The 27,740-nt window shown below is 44.9% G+C and overlaps 2 long non-coding RNA genes across 2 annotated transcripts; one reads left to right on the forward strand and one right to left on the reverse strand.

Annotated features, from left to right (window-relative positions):
- Positions 1-840: 840 nt before the first annotated feature.
- Positions 841-27,628, reverse strand: LOC111770282 (uncharacterized). Its single transcript, XR_002803453.2, has 3 exons — positions 27,522-27,628; positions 13,399-13,510; positions 841-2,140 (listed from the first exon to the last, which is right to left on the reverse strand). It is a non-coding gene; the product is annotated as an uncharacterized lncRNA (long non-coding RNA).
- On the forward strand, positions 15,366-22,216 carry LOC138920582 (uncharacterized). The gene is made up of 2 exons (XR_011431998.1): positions 15,366-16,060; positions 17,991-22,216. It is a non-coding gene; the product is annotated as an uncharacterized lncRNA (long non-coding RNA).
- Positions 27,629-27,740: the final 112 nt, after the last annotated feature.

Below are 27,740 nucleotides of genomic sequence, written 5' to 3' on the forward strand. Positions count from 1 at the left end.
ACTCCCTCCAACCCCAGAGTGGTAGGTATGATTCTATTTTATACTTGAGGGGTTTGGAAGTTGCTAGAAGTGACATATTTGGCCAGTGTCATAAAGCTAACATATGGTACAGCAAGGATTTCAACCTCGATCCAAGCGCAGCTGTTTTTGCAGTATAACTGGAATCTCAAGCATTTTAATGTTAGCCTAAATAAACAATAATCAGAAAATCGGCAAGAGGAGTTAGTGGAAAGAACATGGAAATACGACTTGGGAGGAGGTCGGGGCATCACTGCCTTCCAGTCCACCACCACCCAACAGAGCAATCCAGGGAAGGTCAGGCAGACTCCCAGGCTCATGGCGTCTGTACCTGAAATGAAAGGGCTGTGCGTTACCGCAGACCACACCTCCACAGGGCGGGAACCAGCTCTTTTTCTCGTCACCGTGGTGTCCCCAAAACCCAGCTCAGTGTCTGGCCCATAGTAGGCACTCCACAAATGTTGAATAATTGCATAGGAACACATATCAGAATATCTCACAAGCTTTTCCAAAATGCACAGGCCAAGGCCCCACCGCATGAATCCCAGCAGGTGGAGCCCGATCATATTTCCTTCATAAAAAGAAAGAAAAAAACACAACCAGAGGCACTCACAAGTAGAATATGCAACTGTGTACTGGGGGGCTTTGGGGAGAAGAAAAAAAAGAAGATTGGCAACAGATGTTAGCTCAGGTGCCAATCTTTAAGAAAAAAAAGGAAGGAAAAAAACCTCTCTAGGCAGCTCTGAATCAGACCCATAGTATGAAGTCACTTACAGCTCTGAAATTCTATTATTCTATTAAATCAGCTGTATAAATAATCCATTTCTAAGTTCAACATAAATTTATTTATTCAACTTTATAGAGTTCCCTCTTAATTAGGACATCTCGGCAATATGCGCCCTGGATCCCGTCAGATCGCGGGCGAGTCTGGTTTCTTGCCCTGACTTCGGCTAGCGCGTCCTGCTCTTTCCCTTCGCTGCTCTATTCCTCTCCCAGTTGCTTTTGAGAGGCTACTATTTTCCTTGCGTTACACCAGTTGGATTAAGACCATCAAATCTATAAAGATATAATATCCAAATAAATTAGAAACCAAGCAATTTTTTACTTTGATAGAATTCCTGTGTGCTGGTTCACAGGTATTTTTCTTGTCTTCATCTAAACTTCAGTTGGAAGGAGCGACTGAAAAATTTGTCTTTACTCCATAGGTGTTGCACATAAAAAAGAGGGAAAAGGAAGACAAACTATATCAAATCAACCTGGCACACAAGTCAAATGACCCAGCAGCCTACAGATAAACACTGCTGGCCTGGCTTTGTCTCAGGAAGGAGAATGCTAGCTAATACTGCTTTTCTTTAGTATTTTCCCAATGTGGGCAGTGCCCTGCACAAGGACTGTTTGCCTGGTTGCAATGAAGCCATCCTTACTTTAAATGTTGACTTCTTTAAACACCTGCTGAAGGCTTTTGTTTGTTTATTTCTTGTTTTTTGAGGAGATTAGCCCTGAGCTAACTGCTGCCAATCCTCCTCTTTTTACTGAGGAAGACTGGCCCTGAGCTAACACCTGTGCCCATCTTCCTCTACTTTATACGTGGGACGCCTCCCACAGCATGGTGTGCCAAGCAGTGCCACGTCCGCACCCAGGATCCGAACCAGTGAACCCCAGGCCGCCAAAACGGAACGTGCGTGCTTCACCGCTGCGCCACCAGTGGCCCCTGAAGTTTTTCTTTTACTTTGACACATTTATACATTGTAATATGATTGCCTTTGTCACGATATTTATCACATTACACAATTTTAGTATAATATTGTTGTCTATATTCACTATACTGTGCATTAGGTCTGCAGGGCTGATTTACCACTCGTTGCAAGCTTGTACCTTCAACAGCGTCAGTCCTATCCCCCAGCCCCACGCCCGGTAACCGCCATCCTCCTCCTCTGCTGGCGTTGCCCAGCACTGCACTGGAGACGCGCCTCTTCCGCTCCCCTGGGAACCTCGCAAGCCTCCAGGCACGCTGCCTTCAGCTGCTCCAATCAAGAAGTCAAGGCCATGCGCAGGCTGCTCAGTTTTCTCCCTTGCCTCCTCCAGGACCCGGGGCCTCTGTGGCTTTTCCACTTGGGTGTTACTAAAAAAGTGAGGAGGGCAAGAGAGAGAAAGCGTTTGCTGGCTCCTGTGCCAACCAGGCCCTTCCTTCCAAGGACGCGTGGCTGTAGTTTCTTTGTTTCCTCTTATGTTTGATTTTCTTTGGCCCAGGCTTTCTTCAGTGGTTTTCTTTTCACATTTTATCAACATAAATTAATTAAAATGTTTCTGGAGCTGAGTTCATATCTGAGCATCTTGGCAGGATCCCCTTACACAGATGGCGAGTAGATAAAGAGCAATCCAAGCATCCAAGAACAAGAGGCAGGGCCCACATAGGGAGCCAGCGGAGAGACTGCAAGAAGAGAGAAGAGGCAGGGCCCACATAGGGAGCCAGCGGAGAGACTGCAAGAGGAGAGGAGAGGCAGGGCCCACATAGGGAGCCAGCAGAGAGACTGCAAGAGGAGAGAAGAGGCAGGGCCGATGAAAAACAAACTGCCACCAGGGTGAATCCAAAAGTTGGATTGGGAGGGTCGGGGGCGGTGGGGGAATTTCTTGGGACCCTCTGTGTTTCTCCACTCCTTCCCCACACCCCCCAAGAAGAGAGCTTGATAACAATTAGTGGAAGCACCAGATTTGAGTGGCTCAGGTGAGCTAGGTGGACAGATGTTGGGAGATGGTGGGCACTTCGGAGGTACCATGTGGCTAGAAGGCCTGGGAAGAGGCAAAGATCAACCTTGACTGAGATCCTAGTATGGATCAGACACAGTGCTACACCCTAGGAATGTACAATAAACAACCAGACAGACATGGTCCTTCTCCTCGCAGTGTGAATAATCAGTAGGGGGGAGAGACTTAAAGAGGAGGGGAAAGAAAGAGACCATGGAGAAAGAACCTGAAATACGTTTTTGTCATTGATAAGAAGTACATTGCATGGACGGACAAATGTGTCTACCACCCAAAGACTGGGCCCACCATTCCTGCTGTCCGGCTGCCTCCAAATTTCTCCAGGGGTCCTACGCACCTCTCAGAGGGAGGACTTGGCGTCGTGACACTCAGATGGAAAAGAGAAAACCTTGTGTTGCTCAGAAAGGCAGGGAGGCAGACCTGCTGTCATCAGTAAGCTACCAGAAGGCTATCTGAAAGGAGAGCTAAAGGCCTGTGGACACTTTACCCTTTCTTTCTCTAAAACTACTGGCAGACAGTGCCGTCTTAGTATGGAGGACTGCTCTCTTCATCGAAACTCATAAGCAAATAATTAGTTTGTGAAAGTGCCTCAAATGAAATAAACAGGATGCTGTGCTGAAGAGTAATAGAGGCTGTGACCACTTAGGTAGGGCAATCCAGGCAGACCTCCTTGACTGGTGACGTTTAAACTGGAAGACAGGAAGGATCACAGCGACCTCAAATTAAAACGCAGCAACAGAACTAATACAATTCAACCGGCCAAAATCAGGCACAGACCATGACGCACAAAAGCCCCACTCTGGGCATCCTGGGAGGATAAACAGAATGCTGAGCTGCTGAGCTGCTGAGCTCCAGAGCTTTCAGTCTCGCTGAACCACCCAGGCTGGGGAGCCCGAGACCTGGTCTCTGTTCCTGGCTTCACACTGTGTTCACTGAAAATCAGTGAGGCTGTTGTCTCCTGGAGCACAGTGATAAAGGCTTTCCAGTTGCTTCCATCCTCTGCTCAGGGGCAGAAGGAAACGTAGCACGTATCGTTTGCTTCACTCTTTGGCCTCCGTAAGTGCCAAATGTAGCAATGGACACAAACAATTGCTTTATGAGGCCTTTTTGTAAGAAGAAGAAAATCTCTCAAAAGCCCCTATGTTCCATCTCCGCCTCCACCCCCAACATCCCTCGCCTCCCAGCCATCACTGGGTCATTTTGTCTTGACGCCTCGCAGGTTAGCATGTGTGCACAGGCATTCATGTTATGTAACGTTCCTCTGTCTGCTTCTCCTGGTGTCTCTCTTCATTGTGTGTCCAGGCCCTACGCCTCCTCCCCACTCCGGCTCCCCCAGACAAAACTGTCAGCTTCTGAGAAATGAGAACTAGCTTGGGTACTTATTTTTTCTAGGCACTTAGCAGGGGCTTGATAAATACAATGAGTTGAATTTTAAAGTTACAACAAATATCTCATTTCAAAATTGTGAAGCATAAATAGTTAAAACGTGATTTTTTTTTTTACCATCCCTGAGTTTTATCTTGCAGATTTATTTTAGAAATTTTCAAAGAAAGAGGGAGGAAGGAAGGGTGTGTGGGGAGGAAGCACTTAAGTCCCTGGTTGTTCTTGGCTAATATTTTCTTTATTATTCTAATGTGATCAGCAAAACCTACCAGTGACAACTGTAAATAAATAGATAGATACAAATACACATGTATTTTATATACACACACACACATACTGATTTCTTTTAGAAACTTTTCTGTGTGAATTTTTTTCCAGAGTATGATGGGGTACATTCTCAGAAGAGAACAAAAAATATTTTAAAAATTTCATGTTGCCAAGCATTCTTTGTTTTTCTGTTCTCTGTTTCAGTTCCTAGAGTCCTGTACTCTGCTCTCCCAGCGTCACTAAATCCAGAGAAATGCAAAGCAGATTAAGTCATGAAATAATACATTAGAGAGCGCTGAGGCCCCCAAAACCTCAAAGCTACAGGGTCAAGGGAGTACTATGATTTTATACTAGTTTACATTTGTCTCCAATTTTGAAATAATTCTTAATGTTTCCGTCTTGTCCTTGCACTGGGTCTCGTGCACGTGGCGCAGCTATGGTTACAAGGCAGAGCCAGAGGGAGCACTCGGTCAGACTGGGACCTGAGAACAGGCAAGCTCTGGGGTCACCTGTCCGCTGGCTCTGGCCTGAGGGTGGATAGAAACCCTTGGGAAATTGGACTTCCACCTCTGACGTTGGAGCTTCAGGAGCTCCCTGAAAACAGCGTGAAGCTCTGTCTCTGCCAGTAAAATGACATTTGCAGACACACCTGGCACATCCATCTACCAGTCGGGATGTTGAGTCGTACTCCTTCCTGATCATCAGCCTCACACACTCTCTCTTTGGGGTTTAGCACTTCCCCTCCCCTATTTCACATTTTTTTGTATTTGAAGGTTCAGGAAGTGAGACAAGATTGGGGCATGAAAAGATCTAGTTTAAAATAGAGCGTGTAAAGACAATTAGACACGCTACTTCATGTTGGCCTTACAGGAATCCTAAAAGGTAAACAATTCGTATTCTCTTTTGTAAATTGAGAAAAGGAGGCACAGAAGAGTCCGTTGTCTTGCCTTAACTTTGCTGGACTGTCAGCAGGTAAAGCTTTGGACTGAAGCCGTGTGGCTCCGAAGCCAGCGAGATTTCCACTCTGACCCCTGGCCTGCCGCTTGGAGCATATACACACAGACAAAACCCCAGTTGTGGAAAGGAAACTGGCGCAGAAGCAAAAGGGACTCATCCACAGTCTGTGAACTGGTTTAGAGAACCCATGAAAAGCTCTGACTCCAAACCCAGGCCCCGTGGTTTCACTTGCCATCACTCTCCCTCGCCCTGGGGGCAGGCCCGGCCTTTGTCTCATGAGACTCCACCCCAAATGCACAGCTGATATTCCAGATGTTTCCGACAACTCAAAATTAAAGTTCTTACCAAGGACAGGAATATCAAGCGAGCATGCTTAGGCAATGAAACTTTACCAGGTAGTCCTTTTATTTCTTAATTTGCTGTAACTCCGGAGGCATAAGCAGCTGCTGGTACATCCTGCAGTCAGCCTCCACTGGTTCCCTGCATCCAGCTAATACAGAAACCGTCTTGTCACAGCTCACGTCAAAGACGAGGCCTCTCTACTCCATACAAACAAAATGCTCTCTAGATGCAGCCCCACCTGATGACATTGGACACGTGCCAGGAATCAGCCAGCCCCTTATTTCCCCTCAAAAAAAAATATTTTTGTCCTTCTTGAGCAGATGGGGGTGAGAAGAGAATGGAAAATCAAACTCCCACTTCACATCTAGAAGCCAGGCCCCTGAACCAATTCAGCTCACATAACTTGTCAACTGGTCATGGCCTGTGAGGTCAGAGACAACACCTTTCAACTCAAGCATTTTTCTCAGGGTGAATCCTCATGACTGCCCGAAGACATTGGAGCCAGGTTTGCAGTTGTGGTTAGAAAGAGAAGCAGTCAAGCCTCCACCTCCCGCCGTCAGGGTCGTGTGCTGGGGACAGGATCTGGCATTTGGTCTGTGTCCGTGGGTGAACATCAGTGATGCCAGGCAGGACTGGAGTGCCGCATCCTCCCCGACAGGGAAGAGGCGCTGGGAGCCCATGCCCCTCACAGGTCCTGGCAAAGCCCGGCTCCCCCCACACCCAGTGAGCTCACGCTTCCTCCCCGGGCCTCCCACAAAAAGGACGGGTCCCAGAACATTCGAGGTCTCCCTTAACTGAAGCTGTGTCAGAGACTGGATCTCACTCACTCTCTGCATCCGCAGTGACCTGGGAACTGGCACAAAGCCACCTGAAGAGGTAAAGGAAAATACTTCCCCTCCACTCCCCATAAAACTGCTTATAAAGAAAACAGAAGTAATTATGGGAAAAAATGCTTAAAAACCTAGAAGGCTGTATTAAAATGAACGTCATATGGATTCTAGTTTAAGTTTCCAAGACTCGAGCAAGAAATAGTCATGTTTAAAGCTTTCCTTATCCAAGATACTTGTTTTGCCAGTACGGTTGTCCAGAAGCCCAACAAGCTCATGTAGGTGACTAGTGGCTTCTCTTTATTTTTAATTTATTGCAAAAAACTGCATTAAAATAGCAACAAAGGAAATTAGAAAATTTCCCCCACTCCCACCACAGACCGTGAACTTGCTTTCAATCTCATTTTTCCTCTCTCTTCCTTGACAGTGGACCAACAAGATTCTTACATAGCAAATACATGTCTCTCTAATCTGCTTGTTAAAAAATATTTTCCAAGTAACTTCAAATATATTATAATCTCACAGTGATCAGTCTAGCCACACTCTGAGCCACATCCTCCCAGTTGGATCCACACTAAGCGAGTCATTTTTAAGCCTAAAGATTCCTTATTTGTGCTAAAGCACACCACTTCCAAGGAGGTATGACTAGCACCCAATACCCAATAAGACAGAACTGGCCCATAAACTGCCCATACAAATTGTGCACCAGCCTTGCTGGATGTCTTTTATTTGCCCCTCCAGATCCACTCGCCACCCCTCTCCCCTCTGCTCTGTGCCCGGGAAGGCTGACCAGCATGGATTTCGTCTTGGGCTCCCTTGCCCTCTGGCTTCTAATTGAGGTCAGCCAGTAGGAGCGCCAGCAGGAGATCAGAAGGCAAGAGAAGAGTGAGGTCAGAGTATTTATTCCCCCAGCTCCTTTCCTGTGGGTCTCCATGGACTGGACACATCTTTCTCCTGAGGGCCACTGCTCCTCACCTGTGGCCCTCCGCTCCAGCTACAACGACAGCTCCAGGGCTCGGTAACTGCTTCCTCCTCTGGCTCCCACAGGCTGAAGGTGGAGAGACTTCCCATCATCACTGGTTCCCCTTAACTGTACTCAGACCATGGAATGAATCCCTTCTCTTGGCTCGCCCTCTTGAGTGTGCCGGCATCGGTTTCTACTGCGACCCTGACTCATACACCAGGCAATGCAGGAAATGACTGGCTGAACACCAAGTCATGTTCCCATTTCTTCCTGTGTCCAAAGCCGATGGGAGGAAAACAGAGCATCCTGTACTCCTACAACAGGAGAACTTTAGAGAAAAATCAATGACACCGATGAAACAAATTCGACAGAATCATGCGGAGGGCCTACTACCTGCCTAAAAACTGCACTTTGCCCTAATCTCAAGGCCACCTGAGATGCTGGGGGCCACACCAAGATGGACACATGACTGTCAGATACCTCTGTGCTCTACCTCAGGTCCTCCCAGCCCATATCTTCCTCCTGTTCATCGTTGTTGTGGCAACCAGCTGCACACAGGTGCACCCAGCAGAAACCTTGCCTCAGCTGCAGCCAGGATCTCATGTTCTGCCCCGGGCTTCTCTGACACGGTGGTGTGGGACACTGCAGCTCTCACAAACGCACAAACCTGGAAGTGTGACTAAGTTAATCCCACGGGCAACCTTTGACCTGTGGAGCACAGGAGCCAGGGGACAAGTGCTCCTTTCTTCTCTCCCTTGGGCGGATAATTCTGAGGTGCGTTTTCCATGGCTCCTCAGGCAGTTCTCAGTGGGACTGAGTCCCAGTCACCCACAGTGGTGACCAGTTCAATGACGCACCTTTGCTTTGGCTTTCCCTGTTTCACTATTCCCAACCCGCTACACACACACATCACACACACCAACACCACACACACACACCACACACCACACACACATACACGCACACCCCATACACTACACCCCACACACACCCCACCTCCCCCCACACACACCTCACAAGCACACCCCACCCCACAGACACCCCCACACACTACACACACACACATCCCACACACACCTCACACACACACCCCACCCCACAGACACCCCCACACACTACACACACACACACACCCCACACACACACACACTCTACACACACTCTCTTATTCCCTTGAGATACTCCATGAAATAAACTATCTACACACAAGCCCTTCTCTCTGGCTCTGCTTTCTGGAAAGAACCCAAGCTAAGACAGGCAGTGAGAACTCCTTGTTGCTCCGTAACAGAAGACAAGTCAGAAAGGGAAGAAAAAGCAGTGAGGAAAGCCTCCTTCTCCTGCCTGTTTGAAGTCCAAACCCCGGGTGCTCAGTGACCTGGCCAGCAAACTCCAGAGTCTTCCAACTTGCCCCATCCGCATAAAAGCGTGTCAAGGCAGAACCACAGTCCACAGCAGCTACAAGGCATCTGAGCTTTAGATGACCCAATACTTTATGTTAGCCCCATGTCTGCTCTCTTTTCTTCAAGGGGGTAAACCAAGAGTGGACACGCTAGAAACTGCTTCCACCCAGCTCTCGTGGTGTGAAGGCAAAGCACTCTCCTCCCCAGTGTCCTCAGGAAACGCGTGAGGTCTTGATGTCTACAATTTATCTGCTGACTGCTCTGTTTGCATGACGCAGAAAGAATCATTTTCTCACACCTCAAGATTTTTTAACGTATCTATCCAGCCTGTTTCCAGAAATTCTCTCCAGTACAAATAACCTTTTTTAAAAAATGCTTTTCTCTTCCAAAAAGTCAAGACATGATTCCCCCAGCACCCTTTTGGGCATGAAAGAAAAGATTTTGGTCTCTTATATCATGAGTCCGGAGTGGTGGGGGGAGAGGAGAGAGTAGATAATGGAAATAGGCGGGTCTGGGGGAGTGAGACGGGGAGAGCCAAGAGCAGGACAGTGTAGTCCAGTGGTGGGAGCTGGGTAAAGGCTGTGCACCCAGGAGTTTCTATGCCCAGAGACGTCAAAGGGAAGGTCTTGAAGCAAACCCTTTCACACTTCTTTAAGTCTGTAAGATTCTTTTCAGTTCCTTCACCTCTAAAATGAGAACAAATTCCACTGATCTGGAACAAAGAAAAATACCAGAAGACTTCACATATATGAATATTCCTGGGACCACAGAATGAAGCTAGAAAGTCTGACAGGATGAGCTGGCAGTGGGATCTCACCAACCTAATATCTAGCTTCCAGTTAAAACATGCCACTTGTTGGGGAGTTTTCCAAATACATCCCTTATAGAGGAGACAGGTATAGAGTTCAGATTCTTAATAATGTTGGTAGGTTATAGCGAACAGGATTTCCACTCATCATCTGCTTTAATTTTATAAGTCAGCCCCCGGCATGCACACAATTGCCCCCCTCCCTGCTTTTGTTCTTTTATCCAGCAATAAAGCCCGTGCCTAGGGCCACACATGGCGCTGAGATGAACATCACAGGCCCAAACTTTGTGGAAAATAGTCTTTCAACAGCAGTATCTGGCTTCTTGGCATGTTCCCCCAGCTGTCTCGCTGACAGCTCTGAAGTTGCGTTTTGCTTTGTCATATGGTTCAGGTGCTAATGGGCTGTCTCTCCTTGCTTGTCCTCCTCTGGGTCATTTTTCCTTCCAAACTCACATCAAGTTCCAAGAAAATTGCAGACGGTGGCTTCTCTGCAGGAAAGCCTTCATCCCGCATTGCCGTCGTGTTCAGAGGGCTGGGCATCCCAGGCGGGAGGAAGCAGCCCCAACCCCTGAAGGGGAGGCATCATTGCACTGCCTGCCACATTCACTCCACGAGAAGCAGGGCCGCTGAGGAGCTGGTCAAGCACAGGTGTAGACTAATATAAAGTGTGATTTCTCTTTGTGTTTACATAGGACCCACCACCCTTGTTTAACCCAGGGCTTAACCAAGCACATACTTCTGACACAAAGGGCCACACTAACTTGTCATAATTGGCAAAGCTGTTGGATTCCAAGTATTTTTTCCTCTGGTGCCAATCTGAATACCCAAATGTGAAATTTAACACCTACAAGTGCTTTCTGAGGCTCCCAGCTTTCACATTGGCAGCCTGTGGAGTCTCTGCATGTGCAGTGACAGACCGGACAAGGGCTGGATGGCCAGATAGGAGCCTGTTTTCCTGAAACTCTGAGTGACTAAAGAAACCGCATGCAGCTGACTTCCCATTCAACCCTCCTGGAGATACCCAGGGTCCAAATGAACCCATGATGACTTACAAACTGACCAGAAATCAGCCAAGTGTACACCTGACTTTTATGGGTCCACAGTCAGGGCTGCCACATACTGTTGAACAAGCCAAGCACTGCTCAACTCAGGAGAACCCCATCCATACAGGCTACCAACGTTATGGCCCTGATACTGTGCCACACAATGGCCCTGCCCTCAGCAAAGAGATAAATAGGGGTTCTAGGACAAGGACAAATAGCCACAAATTTAAATTGCCCAAAGTGTAAATGACAGAAGGCTGTAAGAATATTTTTAGAATACACAAAATACAAATCCCTGAAATAAGTATAAATGGGTTTTTGGAGTGATCGAAGAGAGCTGTTTCAATCCTAAAAGGTGGAACCATTTCTGATAGAGTAAAAGAGAGTGAAAACAAAATGATTTGATGAAGAAAGAGTAGACCACGTGACAGGGGAGCAGCAAAGCAAAGCCTCAGATAAAACCACGTGGATGAAGTGGGACTGACTTCTTCAGGAGAAATTCTAGGGGCGTCTAAAGCATGGAGGATGCAAATAGAGCCCAGTTTTCTGTCAGCAACCTCACGCTTCCTTCTGCAATCCTCTTCCAGCCTCATCCACTCCTTCAGTGAATGTTTGAGTTCCTGGGCTAGGCCCTAAGGGGAACCAAAATGTGAAGACCAGATCCCTGTCTTCAGGAAGTCCAAGGAGGAGTCTGAGGAGGAGTGCGGGCCGGGTGACCACCGCCTGCCGCTGTACCACATGCCGCCAGCAGCCTCGGGAAGCGGAGGCCCCTTCCAGCAGAGCAGGAAGGCTCCAGGGAAGGAGTGGCACCTGAAACCCACCTGGAGCGACAGTTAGGATGCGAGCAGGGAGAGGCGATGGAGAGCCCGTTTCAGCAAACAGTACCAGACAGAGAAAGACGCAGGGGGAAAGGGCGAGGCGACAGGAGGGGTTTGCTTGGAATAAAAGGATAGGAAGAGGCAAAAAGGGGTATGAAGGCAACATCAAGCGGTTTAACTCTGGAAATTTGGGCTGAGGAATATCGTTGAAGGCCTTGAATGACAAACTAAGGAGGGTGAACATTCTTTTGAGTCCACAGGAAGAAATCCATTGTTATTGTTAGTATGACATTAAGTTTTGAGCAGAGAGTGAGGAAATCAGAGCTAGGCTCTAACAGAAGCTTTCTCTGGCAGCAGAATTCTCGTCCATTGGAGATGATGGAGACCAGCAGCCTGGGACAGGCTCACAGGGGAGAGGCCGCATGGGCTCGCCTGCCACGCAGCCACAGGAATGGGAAGTCTGGGTCGGACGTCGATGAGGCCAGGCAACCTTCTGGATGGGGCAAGAAAGGAGTGGGAAGAGAAAAGAACAAGTGGAGGTTTTAAGCCTGAGAGAGGAAGAACAGGGATGCTAACCGGAGCAGACAGAGGAGGCATGAATTTTGCTTTCACATATTAAATTCGAGGTGCTGGTGGAACTTACAGCCGGAGATGGTCAGCTGGAAGTTGGGAGAATGCCGGCACTTGTGCAAGGGGCTGCACTGGAGACAACGAGCACTGGAGTCCTGCCGGCCTGGGGTCAAGCCCTGGCTCTACCTCTACTTATATGATTTGGGGCAAGTCTCGGTTATCTCATCTGAAAAATGGGGGCAACAGCAGTATTAACATCCCCAGCACTGTTGTGAAGCTTAAATGAAGGAATGGACGTTAGCACAGTGCCTAGAACACAGTCAGCCTTCAACAAATGCCACCTAGTGTCAGTTTTCCTACGGAGCCGATCCTCTCGTTTCAGTGGTCCGTACCTTTGCTGTCCTCCTGCCCCTTTGTCCCTGGGGTCCTTGTCTGGGCTTGGCGTGTAGCCCTCCTGCTGGCTCTGTTCTCTGGGGTCTGGGCCACCCTGGTTCTCATCTGACCCGCCCAGCTCATGAGGCCCTAACTCTTCCCCCTGACATACTCGAGCCTTGATAAATGCCACGTTCCCCAAACTTGCCTTCTGACACAGACCCTCACCCTGGATTCACAACCCACTGCTGCCCACGTCCTGGTGGGAGGATTTGTTTTCTACCCTGGGGTCAAAGTGAGGGGAAATGAGGGGAATGGGCCCACGTCTCAGCCAGAAAGGTTTGACTTCAAGTCTTAGACAATATATTTCCTTACTGTAAAAGCTGTAAAACATTGGGATAAGGTTACAGTTTTACCGCCCTCTCCTCTGTGCTCCTGGAGCACTTGCCCATCTCTTTGTGACAGAATTTATCACAGCGTGTTATGTTGGTTATGTGACTGCCTCCCCTGCTGGGCCCTGGGCTCCTCTGGGGCAGGGACAAAACTATTCATCTCTGGTTCCCAAGCCTACCATAGGTGTTCAATAAATACTGAAAGAGAGGGAGCAGCAGTTCTCATCTGTGGAGTCCTCATGTTTTCCAAAGACCGCTGAGGGAAAGGGTGGAATCTGGCTCGAGAATGCTAAGTTATAATTTTTCTTCTGTTCAATGCACCTTGGACAAGTCTGGCCATCAAAATGGGAAGGAGTAACAGGACCACATGCCGGTTTTAAAAAGCAGCAGTTCCAAGACTTTTCGATTTCACTAATCAGTTTTTAAAATAACCTTTTAATTGGGATTAGTAACATGGTGTTCCCAACTACTCACTTTGCCAAATAGGTCCATTACAGAAAAACAGGCACCGTCAACACTCCTCTCTTCGCTTCACAGAAGGAAGACCTTAAGCTCCCTTGCGAAAACAAGTGGCGTAAACATAAGCCTAGAAGAAAAGAAAACCTTTTAAGTGGATAAACTGAGCTATGTGAAAACCTGGCACAACAGCCCGTCCTTCCTCACTTCTCCAAGGACAGCGGGCTGGCCCCAGAGCCCTGGCTCACGTGGGGCAACCACAGTCCAGAACCGTGTTTCTCAGACTGCAGTGTTCTTTGGTGTCTGAAATTACTCTCTGGAATTTTTTATTGTGGTAAAATATACATAGCATAAAATTTACCATTTTACCCGTTTTTAAGTGCACAGTTCATGGCATTAGCTACGTTCACATTGTTGCGCCACCATCCATCTCTAGCACTCTTTTCATCTTGCAAAACTGAAAGTCTGTACCCGTGAAACACTAATTCCCCATTCTTCTCTCCTTCAGCCCTGGGCAACCATCATTCTACTTCCTATCTCCATGAATTTGACTACTCCAGGTACCTCATATAAGTGGAATCATATAATATTTGTCCTTTTGTGACTGGTTTATTTCACGCAGCATGTCTTCAAGGCTCATCCATGTTGTAGCATGTGTCAAAACTTCCTTTTTAAGACTGAATAATATTGCATTGTATGGATATACCTCATTTTGTTTATTCGTTCATCCACTGATGGACATGTGGGTTGCTTCTATCTTTTGGTTATTGTGCTCTATTAGAATTTTTAACATTTCTTTCACATGATAATAATCTCAAATATGTGACATAAGCAAACTTGGAATCACTTTGCTGGTGCCTTACAACTGACCCTGCTCTGGGAGGACCACGCCTGCTTCTGCCTCTCCACAGGATGTGAGCCACGTGTGACAGTCTCGTGGTACTTCACACTCAAAACCCTGGTGGAGGAACTGAGTCCTCACAAGGCACGTGGTAATATAAGCATACAGTGCTCAAAAACTTTTGCCATAACAGTCTGTATTCCATTTATGACGTGAGCTACTGTATCGGGTAGCCGCCACCTTTGTACATAACTATTTGCACCAGTTTGTTACCATAAGTATAATAACAAGTAACCAATAGAGAATATTTCTAGTCCCAACTGCGATGATCATTAAATCAGACACCTATTTGATGCAGATTTCAATGCACGGTAATGCTAATCCTACTTTGCAGTGCAAAAGACACCTTCACACAACTAACTGATGCCTCATTGCAATTGGTATTTGAAAAACTGATTTTCAGCAAATCTTAGATTTAATATGAGGTCTGACTTTCCTAAACCAACAAACAAAGGCTTGAAGTCATTTATCTTTTTCCTACAACTCACTTGCATGTACAGAAATTCTCTGAACTAGCACCACCGAAGTTAAAAACGTGAATTACATATAGGACTGGATCTCAAGTTCGTGTTTCTACTATGAATCAGGGGTTTGGGCTTGAGCAAAATGACATCACCCAACCTATTCGATTAATATTGTTATTTTGAACAGTATTGGTTTTGTAAGCATATTGTATGCGTGGACAGAGACTAATAATAAAAAGAAGGTAAGTCAACACCAAGGATGCACGAAGACAATGTTGTCCCTTGAAAAGAGGTCTGTACATTTCTCACGTCAGAGGCGAGCTCTATTCCTGGAATGCTCCCCCTCGTATAAGAAGCAGTGGGGCAGGTCAAACCAATTAAGTGTTCCTAAAAACAGAGCTCACTAAACACCGTGGCTGCAGAATAACACCACCCAGAGCCAGCCAGCAGCTTAGAGTGGTTTGAGGAGAGGAATGACCCGGGGGACACCCAGTTAAAAGCTCCTATTTCACTCCCCTAAGTAGCACTTTCCTTTCAAGCTGCGACCTCTATCGCAGCCATGGAGAATGACATCTCTTCCCTACTCCCTGGAGTAAGCACTCTCCTCCACCTTCTGGGCCAGACTGCAGCCAAACGATCCATCAGGGACTCCCATGGGGTAGTCAGACATCTGCCCTGAGACCTGTAACGCACGTTAACCTCCTTTATGCTGAGGTAAACACACCACCCGTCACCTCGGAAAATTCGCCCTTAGAGACAAGCACATCTGGAATCAGCCTATAAAAGTAGTCCTGAGATTAGCGTTGAACAAGAAGGCAGGCGAAGGAGCTCCGCCACTGATTCCCACCTCCTGACGATTCCCGCTCGGCAGCAAGCTTCCGCTCCCGCCCGCGGACGCCTGAACACCTCCGCGTCTGCAGCACCAGCTCACGTGGGCCACAAACAAGCCTGGGAACGCCCTGAAACCCATCTTCACCGCGTCGCAATCCCCTGCATGAGGTTTTCCGCATCTGTGTTCTCCGTGGGCAGAATCAGAAGTGAGGAAAGGAGAGTCTCCAATGTCGCTGCCCGGGGCGACGACGCTCGCACACCGACTGCTCGGGCACGTTTGGAGACTCTCCAATTGTCACCAACATTATGGCCACTGTAGGAATGGGAGCCGTAAACTGAAATCCCAGAAACTTATAAATACAAAGGAAATGATCCAAGCTGCCATCTTCCCCAGAAAGTTTACACTTCCAAGAAACCAAAAGGAGAAAGCAAGGAAATGTCTTCTCTTGAAGCTAAGTGAAGTACGCCAATGTTTGCTGAAAGCGTGAGTAATGCCATATAAAATCCTCATTTCACAAAAATAATCCCCCTATTAACATATGGAAATGAGCCTCCCATGTCTTGAGTCCTAGATTCAAAACATGGATCATTGGCAACCCTAGTTAGACAGCTAAAACAGAGGGCTGACTACAGAAGCGCCGCCCTGCTGCACTGAGGACGACGGCTCCTAGGAAACCACACGGACTTCATTTCGCCCCCAAGCGCAGTTTGGTGGGCTCCACATTTGCGCATGCGCGGTGATTTAACTAGTGCCTCCTAGGCGGGCTCCCGTGGGGTGTGCCGGAGTTAGCGGCACCACGTGACCGTATCATAAACATCCTGCCCTCCTCACTTTACCTCTGGAACCAGTTTTGGTGACTGGCCCTGCTTTCTGCAGCCTTATCAGCCCCTTCTCCCCTTCCGATTGTGGATCGGATCTCCCGCCCGACATTCCTGCGTTTAGACTGTCTGGCTGAGGGCATTTCCCCTCGCTGCTTAACAAACAGATTTCCGCAGCCTTTAGGCGTGTTTTTGTTTGTTTCCTACTCAAGGGTGAGCGCGCCACTTTCTGGGAAGTTCCTAGTTGTTTCAGGAAGTTCCTAGTTTTTTCAGGGAGTTAAGCTTCCCGTTTTTCGAGGTGACTGCCCTAAAGTTAATCTGAGTCCAGCTGAATCATAAAAACAGTTCTGCCTCCCTAGAGAAACTGACTTTCAAAGAAAATTTCATCATTTGCCCGTATGTTTGATAAGAGTGAACAGGAAAGAAAAGACAAATCCTCCAAATCCTCTTCATACTATTGTTCATACTCCTGCCCCAACTTCAGTCCAGCAAAAGTAATGCCAACTAGTCTCCTATTAGAGAGCTCGTCCTAATGTGATCCCCTCGCTGACAGCTCAGAACTGTACTCACCTCAGCGCCTGTGACTGTGAGAGAGTAACCAATCGTCCTATTGCAATGGTTTTCTATTTTATTCTTTCCCTCTGGGCTCCACTCTTACATGTGGAATTTAAACACACCAACACATATTCCTACACACTTCCCAAAGCCAGCTTTACTTTATCATCTTCCTCCAAGAAGTGGAACACTGTATCTCATAAACAGGGCTGGTAAGGGCATATCTGAGCCAACCTTTTCTTTGGCTGCCTTTCAAAAAGTTGTTTAAAACAAGATATGCTCCTGAACTGGAAAAAGGAATTACACACGATAACCTTAGAAAGCAGCTACTTGCTCTGCCCAACTAATGTTATTGCACAAAAGCATGAGTTCGTGTGGAGCGTTGTCTTCAGTGACAGGCCAGAAGCATGCCAGTAAAATGGCTAAAGTGAGGTGAAATTAATTTCAATGGGACGTGACCATATTGAAATGTTACACTGGGTATGACTACAAAGTTGTCATATATAATTATCAAACACTTAACAAGCATAGGATGATTATGAAAAGTATACTGCAAAACTCTGTATTCTATGAAATAAGTGATTCCAGGTATTGGTCCTTAACCTCACCAACTGACACCTAACAGGAGCATCTGCTCTAGGGATCACTCCTGCGGTCTTAATAACTGAATTGTCCTGGGACACTCACCATTCCTCCACGCCACAGAACAACGACCACATTTGTAAGAGGGTAGCTTGTGCAATTGAAACGTACTTTTCTCTAGGCAGAGCTAACTAGAACCACTAACCACTGCACATAACACCAGACTTACCCAGCTAAACCAACCGAATCAGACCCCACCCCACTCCCGTCAACAAGCAAATGAGACATACCTTTCTTTCACAACCTCTTAAAACAGACACGTAAACAAGCCCAGATTCAAGCTAATGGGCAAAAATACAGTCTGAGCCTCAATAGAGTGGGTCCACAGACACACACTGTCAAATAAAAAGTGACAACACAACCCAAAAAAATACATAATTTTCTTGTTTTGTTTGCAGTTTGCTCTTTCTGTGAGAAGAAATCCTGCAAAGAATTTTGTGAGCCAAAGTTTTTTAAGCCAACTGCAGGGCAGCCAAACCCTGTCATTGCCGAATTCCGCTACTGAGAGTGTGGTATCCGTGTAACTGTAGAACCCAGGAGGAAGGGATTTTGTTAACTGCCCCTCAAGTACTCCCACCATCACCAGATGTTAAGACAATGATCAGCACGTCTTGTTCTCCAAGGCATGAGCCCCACCAAAATCAGCAAGGGATTCCTCCCTGGTTCAAACCTGCTCCGATAGTAATCAGAAGGGGCTCCCTGCTTTCCGCGGCCACCGTAGGTACGTGCTTCCTCATGGTGGGAAGTAACTGTGGGCTGGGTCTCTAGTGAAAACTTGGCTCAGAGGAAACTCCTTGAGTAAAATGACCCTTCCCGTTACGGTTGCTGCTTGCTCCATACCCCGGGTGTCTCAGCATCTTTTCTAATTCAGCCATCACCAAGGACTCACGCTCAAACTGAAACAAAACTCTGGATCGCCTTGCACCCAAGTTCCCCATGAGCAATGTGGAGCAATGGTCATGCCTCCCAACTTTCAGAAATAAAGAAGAGCTGCAGGCTGCCCTTTTCATGACAGAGCAATTATTTCAATAATGAAGATTCCTCTTTTACTTTCATGTTTTTAACTCATGAAACTCAAAATGCATAATGTACTTGGGATTAATAAATTCCCTCAACATCTTTGGGAGACATGGTATTATCGTTTCATACAGCTCGATGTTTACACAGAAAAGAAGTGATTTACTCCATGATATACAACGAATCCCCGGAAAAAAGCTAAAAATCTCTTTACCATTCACTTCTGTCCTACTCTCAAAGTGTAGAGTGCCCACTGAACTGAATGGGCAAGTATTTACTCCAGGGTTAGTCCTGCCCCGTATGAGTCTTCTTTTGTTTTATCATTAAGGAAAGAAATTCTTGAAGCATGATTTGTACACAGTAAGAATCAAATCCCAACTCCAAAACTGAAAATCTGTCTTATGACCAAAAATTAAACTCAGAATTTTTATTTTTTAAAAAAGACCTGCAAAGTTGGTTTTCCCCTTCCTTTAAAAACTTCAGCACCCAACGCTTCCCTATAAATAGTTGTCAATAAACACAACTGCTGCAAATGTATTCAGTAAATGTTAAGGTCAAAGGCCTTCACTGTTTATTGCCTTGTAAACTCAAAGACAAGTGGATTTATTGCTTGAATGAGTTTCAGGGTATTGGCCTTCATAAAAGTTCTGAATCCCAGGTACAAAATGCTCCATCAACTCACACCAAAGCCATTCTGCACAGAACTGAGAGACCGCCCACCAGTGGCTTCATAACTCACACACGTCTTAGAAAGTGTATTGTTCGCCATGTTGCACAGATCCCCATGGATTAGTGCTGGACCCCGCCTGTCATTATTACAAGAACTGGCTGCAAACAAACTATAAATTGCTGCTGCTTCTAAAACAATCTCACTACTAGTGTGTGAGTGTAAGCCCTCCAAAACATAATGGAAACGACGTCAAGAAGCGAAGAGTTTCTCATTTTTTTCTAGTCTTCATATAAGGATATCTATAATCTCTTGATATAAAATTTGTCAAATTTAAAAGAAAAGGACATTTCATATCAGATCACATAAGAGTAAATGCGCTACTTCAGATAATTAAATTTTTATATCATTCAAAACCTAATTTTTCTAATCTTTCCACATGTCATTTGGCAGCAGTTGTATCCGTATGCCTAGTAGAGACAACGAAAGGAGAGCTCACAAGACAATTATTAAATAGTTACTTTAGAAATTCCTGTAAAAGATTAATGAGAGAAGTTCACATTTATAATTTTAAAAGAGTTATGTAATCACTTTTACATTTCATTGGTCTGTGTTAATATTTTCCTTATCTTATGGATATTTTAAAGTTACATTTATTTCTATAAATAAAGCCCAACTCTCGGCTCCAGGACCATTGGGCCTTACCATCTTGAGTAAGGACCAAAGCAATGTCATATACAAATGTTGTGGTCTTACCACCAGAAACACAATATCCATCATGAAGTTCAAAATAAAATACCAAATTCAAACCACTGATAGTAAAAATAAAATTATCCTAGACTTCTGATACTCTTTCTGCCATGATGGCCATAGCCTCCAAAGAGATGGCTGAACTCTCCGCTCAGACGAGCCTGAATTACAGTCACATGGAATATCTTCCAACTCTCAAAATGTGGAGTGTTGAAAAGTGTCACACGCGCCAGTGCCACTACAGAATGCAGGTTTGGCCTTGATGCTGGATTAGGTAATATTTTGACATTACCCAGGGAAGAGTTGAATTCATAATCTATTTTTTCTCATGTGAAATACTGGATTATATTACTTTTGTCCTTGATAAATTCCCTTCATAGTAACAAACATTAAGCCACTCTCCAATGTGCTTCCAATGATCAGGAGTTTCTTCTCTATATAAGATTATAACTATGTAATTGGAAGATATTAAGGTACACTTTTGCTATTTTTATCAAATTAACGGTATAAAAATTAAACATGTTAGATGACTTATAAACTGTTCCATGCGAAAAAGAAATGCATTCTTTCAGAAACATTTATTAAATATCTACCCTTCATCCTGAGATGATTAAGACAAGAGCCCAGCTCTCAAGGAACTGAGAGCCCACGGGGGGTGGGGGACGTCTGGTGTGTAAACAGATGATTACAATGTAACATGGCAACAGCAGAGGCTCTTCAGATGACTGGGAGACGGAGAGGCGGGAAGGCAAAGCAAGAAGTGATAACTATGCCTGTAGAGCCCTTTTTTTTTTTAAAGTACTTATACCTCATCTCCCCATGAAATAGGCATATAATGAACAAAAATTCAAATTATTTTCATGCAAAAAGACACTCTATTTACCTAGGACAAGATGAAAATAATCTACAAGACATGTTTGCAAGTCTGGAGTCTCTATACAAGCTGAAATGGATCATCTTTTAGAAGAATATATCCTGGAAGGCAGCATGAAAATTCTATTCCTGTTACTCTTTAAAAAGTTATATGTGGGGCTGGCCCTGTGGCGTACTGGTTAACTTTGTGTGCTCTGCTTCCGCGGCCCAGGGTTCACGGGTTCGGATCCCAGGCATGGACCTAGCACCGTTCATCAAGCCGCACTGTGGCGGCATCCCACACAAAATAGAGGAAGACTGGCACAGATGTTAGCTCAGCAACAATCTTCCTCAAGCAAAAAGAGGAAGATTGGCAATAGATGTCAGCTCAGGGCCAATCTTCCTCACACACACACACACACAAAAGTTATATGTGTTGGGCATTTATTCCAGAGATATGAAAAATTTATGTTCACACAAAATCTGTGCACAAATGTTCAGAAAAGCTTTATCCATAATTGTCAAAATCCAGAAACAATCGAGATGTCTTTCAACTAGTGAAGAGTTAAACAGACTATGGTTCATCGATACCATGGAATAGGACTCAGCAATAAAGAAGAATGAACTATTGATACATGAAACAGCTTGGGTGAATATCCAGGGAATTATGCTGAGTGATAAAAGGCGGTCATAAAAGCTTACGCACTGTGTGATTACATTTTGAAATGAGAGAATTTTAGAAAGGAGGACAGATTAATGGCTGCCGGGGCTATAGGGAAGAGGGTTGGGGGAGGGAGATGGGTATGGCTATGAGAGAGCCTTGCGAAGGGTCCTGGTGGTGACGGAACTGCTCAGGGTCTTGACTCTGGTGGTAGATACGTGAACCTACACAAGTGACAGAACTGTACAGAGAAAAATACATGCGCACACGTGAGCCAAGCGTGCATGCACACACACACATGCACACACACACAAGTACCAGTACAAGTAAAACTGGGGAGATCTGAACAAGATCAGTGGATCGTATCAACGTCAATATCCTGGTTGTGATATTGCACTGGGTTTTTTCAAAATGTTACCACTGGGGGAAACTGGGCAAAGGGAACAGGGGATCTCTCTGTGCTATTTCTTACCAATGCAAGTGAATCTACAATTATCTCATTTTTTATAGCATAGGGAATATAGTCAACAACATTCTAATAACTTGGTATGATGACAGGTGGTCTTATCAGAGTGTTCACTTTGTAATATAAATAAACGTCGAATCACTATGTTGTACACTTAAAACTAATACGATATTGTATGTCAACTATACTTCAATTAAAAAATAAAAATAAATTTTCAATTTTAAATTAAAAGTTATGTGTTTGTGATCTGTTCTTAAACGATATGGGCACAATGTGCGACTTCACCATCATGCACGATGTTAACATAAAAGGTGGGCTCCTGCTGTGCTCCTCCCGGTCTCCCCAGAAACCCACCTTGCATGACCTCGCCCGGAGCCGGATTCTTCAAGGACACGAGGACACTACCTTATGGTACTTACAGATGTCTGAATTCCACTGGGAAATCTGATGGTGATTTTTCTAGCTTGTGAGGGACTATTCCTCATTGATAAATCTTGCCAGAGGGCAGTGAGGAAGGCACATTTAATTTTCAATCCATCTTGATAGCCAGTATAATAGATAAAAGAATCTTCATTAACTAATTTACTGCCTGGTACATTCTAGCTTTCAATTTTCAAAATGACACTAAACCTAAGATGTTGCAGGACATAAAGACTTCAGCTGAACTAAAGTGACTTGCATCTGGAAATATGTTAATTGTCTGATGCTGAAAACTCGGCCGGGATTAGAGGGCTCCCGAGGCGGTGCGCTGAAACCCTGCTTCGTGCCTGGGCCGCAGCGGGGCTGAGCGCCTGGCCACATTCTCACACCAGCAAAGGCCGGCTCTCTCGTCCCCTCAGGCTCTTCAGGATCTGAGGCACTTTTGATAAAGATTGTCCATCCGATCAAGGCATTGATTAGAGCCGTGTCTCTCAGCACGGGTAGGAATGTATTTCAGAGAAGACAATTCTGCGTTTGAAAAGTGATCCATAGCCTTTCAAGGAAAATACGTTTCTACAGAAACACTCTTTAGAATAAAGCCCCCTAAGAAGCAGAAAGGCTTTTAATGTCTAGAGGCCCTTATTCCCCCTAAGTCCACGCAAAATCGTGCTGCACTGTGTATTTATTGATGTAACCAAAAAGAGGTATGTTTATCTACTAGCCGAGGGAGGAACGATGGGACCAAAAATGCCGTGAATAAAAGGCGACAATTCAGCCTTACTGTCACAGCCCGCCGGGTGAGGGGCCTTGTCCTAGAAGCAGTGCGTTTGAGGAAGGGAGAGAACGGTTTAGACCAGAAGGTGACTAAGTTGTTTTGGGAGATGACTCAACATCAACTAGTCTCCTAACCGTCGACGTGGAAATCACGATTCCTCCTTTACCAGATTCACCACACTGTTATGAGAATCCCAAGAGAAAAGACATACAGAGGCTTTACATTTTTAAAGCACTGCACAAACATAAGAGATTATTATTGAGTCTAAAGAGCAGACGTCTATCGTTAAAAAGTCAACAGAGAATACTCTCTAACTTCACTCCTGAAGTGCACTTCAAAATCAGAACATTACCTGAATATTTGTTGATAAGAAGAAAAAAATGTAGAAAGACTATTTAATTGTTGAACCAATTTTCTTTGAGAAGTCATGATTGACCTAGAATTCTACCAGGTGCAATGAGTGATAGAAAAAAAAAAAATAGGGAAATCACGAAATAATCTGGTCTAACAAAGTTAATAGTCAAAGTGAGATTTCCAAAGAAGTACCTTTGTAACTCATTGATCAGCTTATTTTTATCTGTCTGTCTGGAAATCCCATCATGTGCTTTTTTAAAATTAAGCTATGAGATTGCAAGGGCTGATGGTCTCATTTTATGTTTAAGGAAAGTGGGGACCAAAGGGAATCCAGTCTCAGCACCTTAACACACACCAGCTGATTCCACGTAATTAACGCCCACACACCTGGCCCAGCGAAACGTGCAACAGACATGGCACGACCATGGGCAGCCCAGGACCTCGGCCGGAGTCAGAAAAAGAGGCAGAGATCAAACAACTGCTTGGGCTCATTTGGATTTCTTGCAAATTCAGGCCAAATCTTCAGATCCACCCAACCTTTTGGCTGAACACAGTGACTGGGCAACACTGCCTTCCAGTGGCAACAATACAGTAAGTTTTAAGAGTCAGAAACCTCAGAGTGTATATAGTATTTCAATTAGGTGGTGTCTTTTGCCCTTAGGCTCAAGGAAACACCAAAAATTATTTTCAACACTTTGGTGTAGGCACTAGTTAAAATTCCACTATTAGTAATACTCTTTCTTGGTACTTGTTTAAAAAATTCAGAGCACATACCTCCCTTTTGCAGATGGGAATCCTACTCAGAGCGATTACGCTATTCAGATAACCTCACAGGATAACTCTGAACTCACTTGCTGCGGCCATCCTGTGTCTCATCATCAAAAGCACCCTCAGTAGCCAGTGGTTCCAGACACGGCAAAATCAAACCGATGCTTGCAAAGTGGTTGGTCAAAGGTACTTATGAATTCATAAAAATTCCAGTTTTCCCCTGATTAAAACCAGTCCACCCATTCCTTTCCTATACTTCTCTTCAGTTCTCCAAAATGCCTAACACAGTATTAAGGACATTCTGGATACTTTGGAAATAATTATTGTGTTGCACTTTCTTAAAGACTGTGCTAACCAGGAAATGTCACTCTCATTTTAAGTCTCTTAGCTCAAAAGCATGTTCTCTATTTATCCTTCACTCTGAACCCTCCATTCCTGCTGGCCTGTCTGAAACCTCTCAGCGACCTGATGAGATCCACCCCCATTATTTAGCCAGCACCTTACGTGTCACCTTCCCTGTCTGCCCCACAGCCAGGCCACATCTCTAGCGCCAGCATTCTTCCTTCCAGAGCTGCTGTTGCCACAAAAATATCTCCAGAATTTATATTTCTAAGGGGTCTCAGCAAGTTAGACCCAAAGAAACCAGGGCATCTCCCAAAAGGCCTGCCTGGTTGGAGGGAATTAGAGTAGTGATGCCAATATTGTGAAGGTCTCGTATCTCTGAAGGTGTCAAGGCACTTCTTGAAAGTTTGCTCTCTGATAATCCCAACATCCTTGAGAGAGAGTTGAGCAGCCTAATGTCATATCAACTGGAGGGGCGACCAAGCATACAGGAGCCTCACAGACGCCTCGTAACAGAGGGTTGGCCAAGTGCAGTAAATCACCCAGTGGTGCACTATGCAACCACCCAATCATCATTTGGATAGTTGTTTATTGGGATGAAAAGATACAACAATATACCAATAAGGAGACAAAAAAGCAGGTTATCAGATTTAGTATACAATGTGATGTTTTGGTAAACGTGTGAATTGCGTGTGTGTGTGCATGCGCGTGTATGCAGACGAACCACCCACCCAAAGCTACCCTACACACTGAGACAATCCCCATGAGCCCTCCCTCTACTTCAGCTACTCCCAAATAAACAAAAGAATCTACGTAAAGTCAGTTCTTGGGTTTTTTTAAAAGGCTTTTGGACAAGTTCTCTAGTGGTGTGCAGGTAAATGTTCAACAACTGGTTCTCCAGGGGGAAGGGCTTGATTTTTGCCATTTGCCAGTTTCCATGGCGTAAATACTCTCCACGTCACCAGCTCCGACCTGATGTTGCTGAATGCAGTGTTGGGCAGAGATGCGCACGCCAGGCCCTGCGGCTCTCACAGACCCACCTGAGCCAGCTCAGTGCCCAGTGCCCGGCCTGTCTGCAGACAGACTGGAATCTGCGGGCCCCTCTGCTACAAAATAAACAATAGAATGTATGTTTTAGGTGCTTTTTAATTTTCTTCTTGTTGACTATGTTTTCTACCTTTTCAACAAAGACCATATGTTTCTTGTGTCATTTTTTACTTATTTAAATTTAAAAAGAAATCATGTTTCTTCCATTACCTTGAAGTGGAGATCTTTGTGACCACAATACAAACCTAGAAGTCTTAAACAAATTTGATAAATTTAACTGCATAAAAATAAAACCTTTTGCATGGCAAAAATAAAACAAAAAAAATGCTTTCATAAGCAAAGTTGAAATAGACACAACAGACTGGAAAAAAATATACACAATCTGTTTCTCAGAAACATCATCTACTCTAACATAGTCATTTCCAAACTGACAACCTGACAGAAAAATAAGTAGTGATTTGAACAGACAGTTTAAAAAGAAAAGGAAAAAAAAGAGATGGCTCTTAGATAGATTCCTTTCCCCCAACCCAGAATGAGAGAAATGCAATTTAAAATTTAACACAGAGATATTATTTATTTAACCTATCAGATTGCTAAGGTTTCAAAAAATTTGAATGCACATTCTGTGAGTGAGGCTGTGATGGGAGTTTAAATTGCTACAAATTCTATGAGTGTGTAGACTGAATAATGACCCCACAAAGATGTCCACATGCTAACCCAGAACCTGTGAATATGTTACCTCACATGGCAAAAGGGACTTTGTGGATGTGATTAAGTTAAGGGTCTTGAAATGGGGAGATTATCCTGGATTATCCAGGTGGGCCTAATATAATCACAAGAGTTCTTATAAAAGGGAGGCAGGAAAGTCAGAATCAGAGAAGATGTGATAACGGAAGCAGAGGTCAGAGAAAGAGAGATTTGAAGATGTTATAGTTGTCGCTTTGAAGATGGAGGAAGGGACCACGAGCCAAGGAATGCAGGCAGCCTCTAGAAGCTGGAAAAGGCAAGGAAATGGATTCTCCCATGGAGCCTACAGTAGGAACAGAGTCCTGCCGAGACCTTGATTTTAAGACTTCTGACCTCCAGAACTATAAAACAATGATTTTGTGTTGTTTTAAGCCACTATGTTTGTGGTAATTTGTAACAGCAGCAATAGGAAACTAATAGAGCAATTTGGCAAACTATAAATGCATATACTCTTTGACCCAACAATTCCACATCTAGGAATTTAACCGAAGATAAATTATTCATATACATGGAACACGATGCCTGTTCTGCATTGTCGTTTGTAACAGCAAACAGTTGGAACCTATGTAAATACCCATTAAAAGACGTTGGTTAAATGATATGCTGCATCCACACAATGTAATATTATTCAGTCATAAAAAATGAATAAGAAAGTTCTTTATGTCATGATAACAAGACCTCCAAGATATAGTACATGAAAAAAGGAAGATGCTTTTAGAATATTAAGTACAGTGGGTCCAGTATGCTAACAATTACATAGAAATGGAGAGGAGGGAAAATACATACTTATTTGCATATGTATGCATTAATACGTCTGGAAGAATCAAGAAGAAACTAGTAGGATTTGTTGCCTATGGGGAAGAGAACTAGATGGCTGGATCTTAGAAGCAAAGGGAAACTTCTTGCTATATCGCTTTTATGTTTTGTTGAAATCAGTATATGTAATATGAATAGGTTACCTATTCCAAAATTTAAATAAAAACAAAAAGATTATAAATTAAACAAGGAAGAGATTATGTAGCTTGACCGGGCTCACCCGCCAAGTCAGTAAAGATGCCATTACCGTCAGTGGGTCTCTGCAGAACCTTTCATTATTTTTGAGGTAGGCAATGCTGTGAATTCCAATCATTCCAGAACCATGGGGGTGGGTTCGTGGTGTTCTGTGTGACCTAAGGAGCAGGATGAGAGAGTGATTTCAGAGTCAGGTGGGATGTGAATGGAAGTCTCTGGTGAGCTAGAACAGAGCCAACCATACACTGTATTCAAACGAGGATTGATATTT

The sequence above is a fragment of the Equus caballus genome, chromosome 24 (assembly GCF_041296265.1).
Source record: "Equus caballus isolate H_3958 breed thoroughbred chromosome 24, TB-T2T, whole genome shotgun sequence".
In the NCBI taxonomy this organism is placed as follows: Eukaryota; Metazoa; Chordata; class Mammalia; order Perissodactyla; family Equidae; genus Equus; species Equus caballus.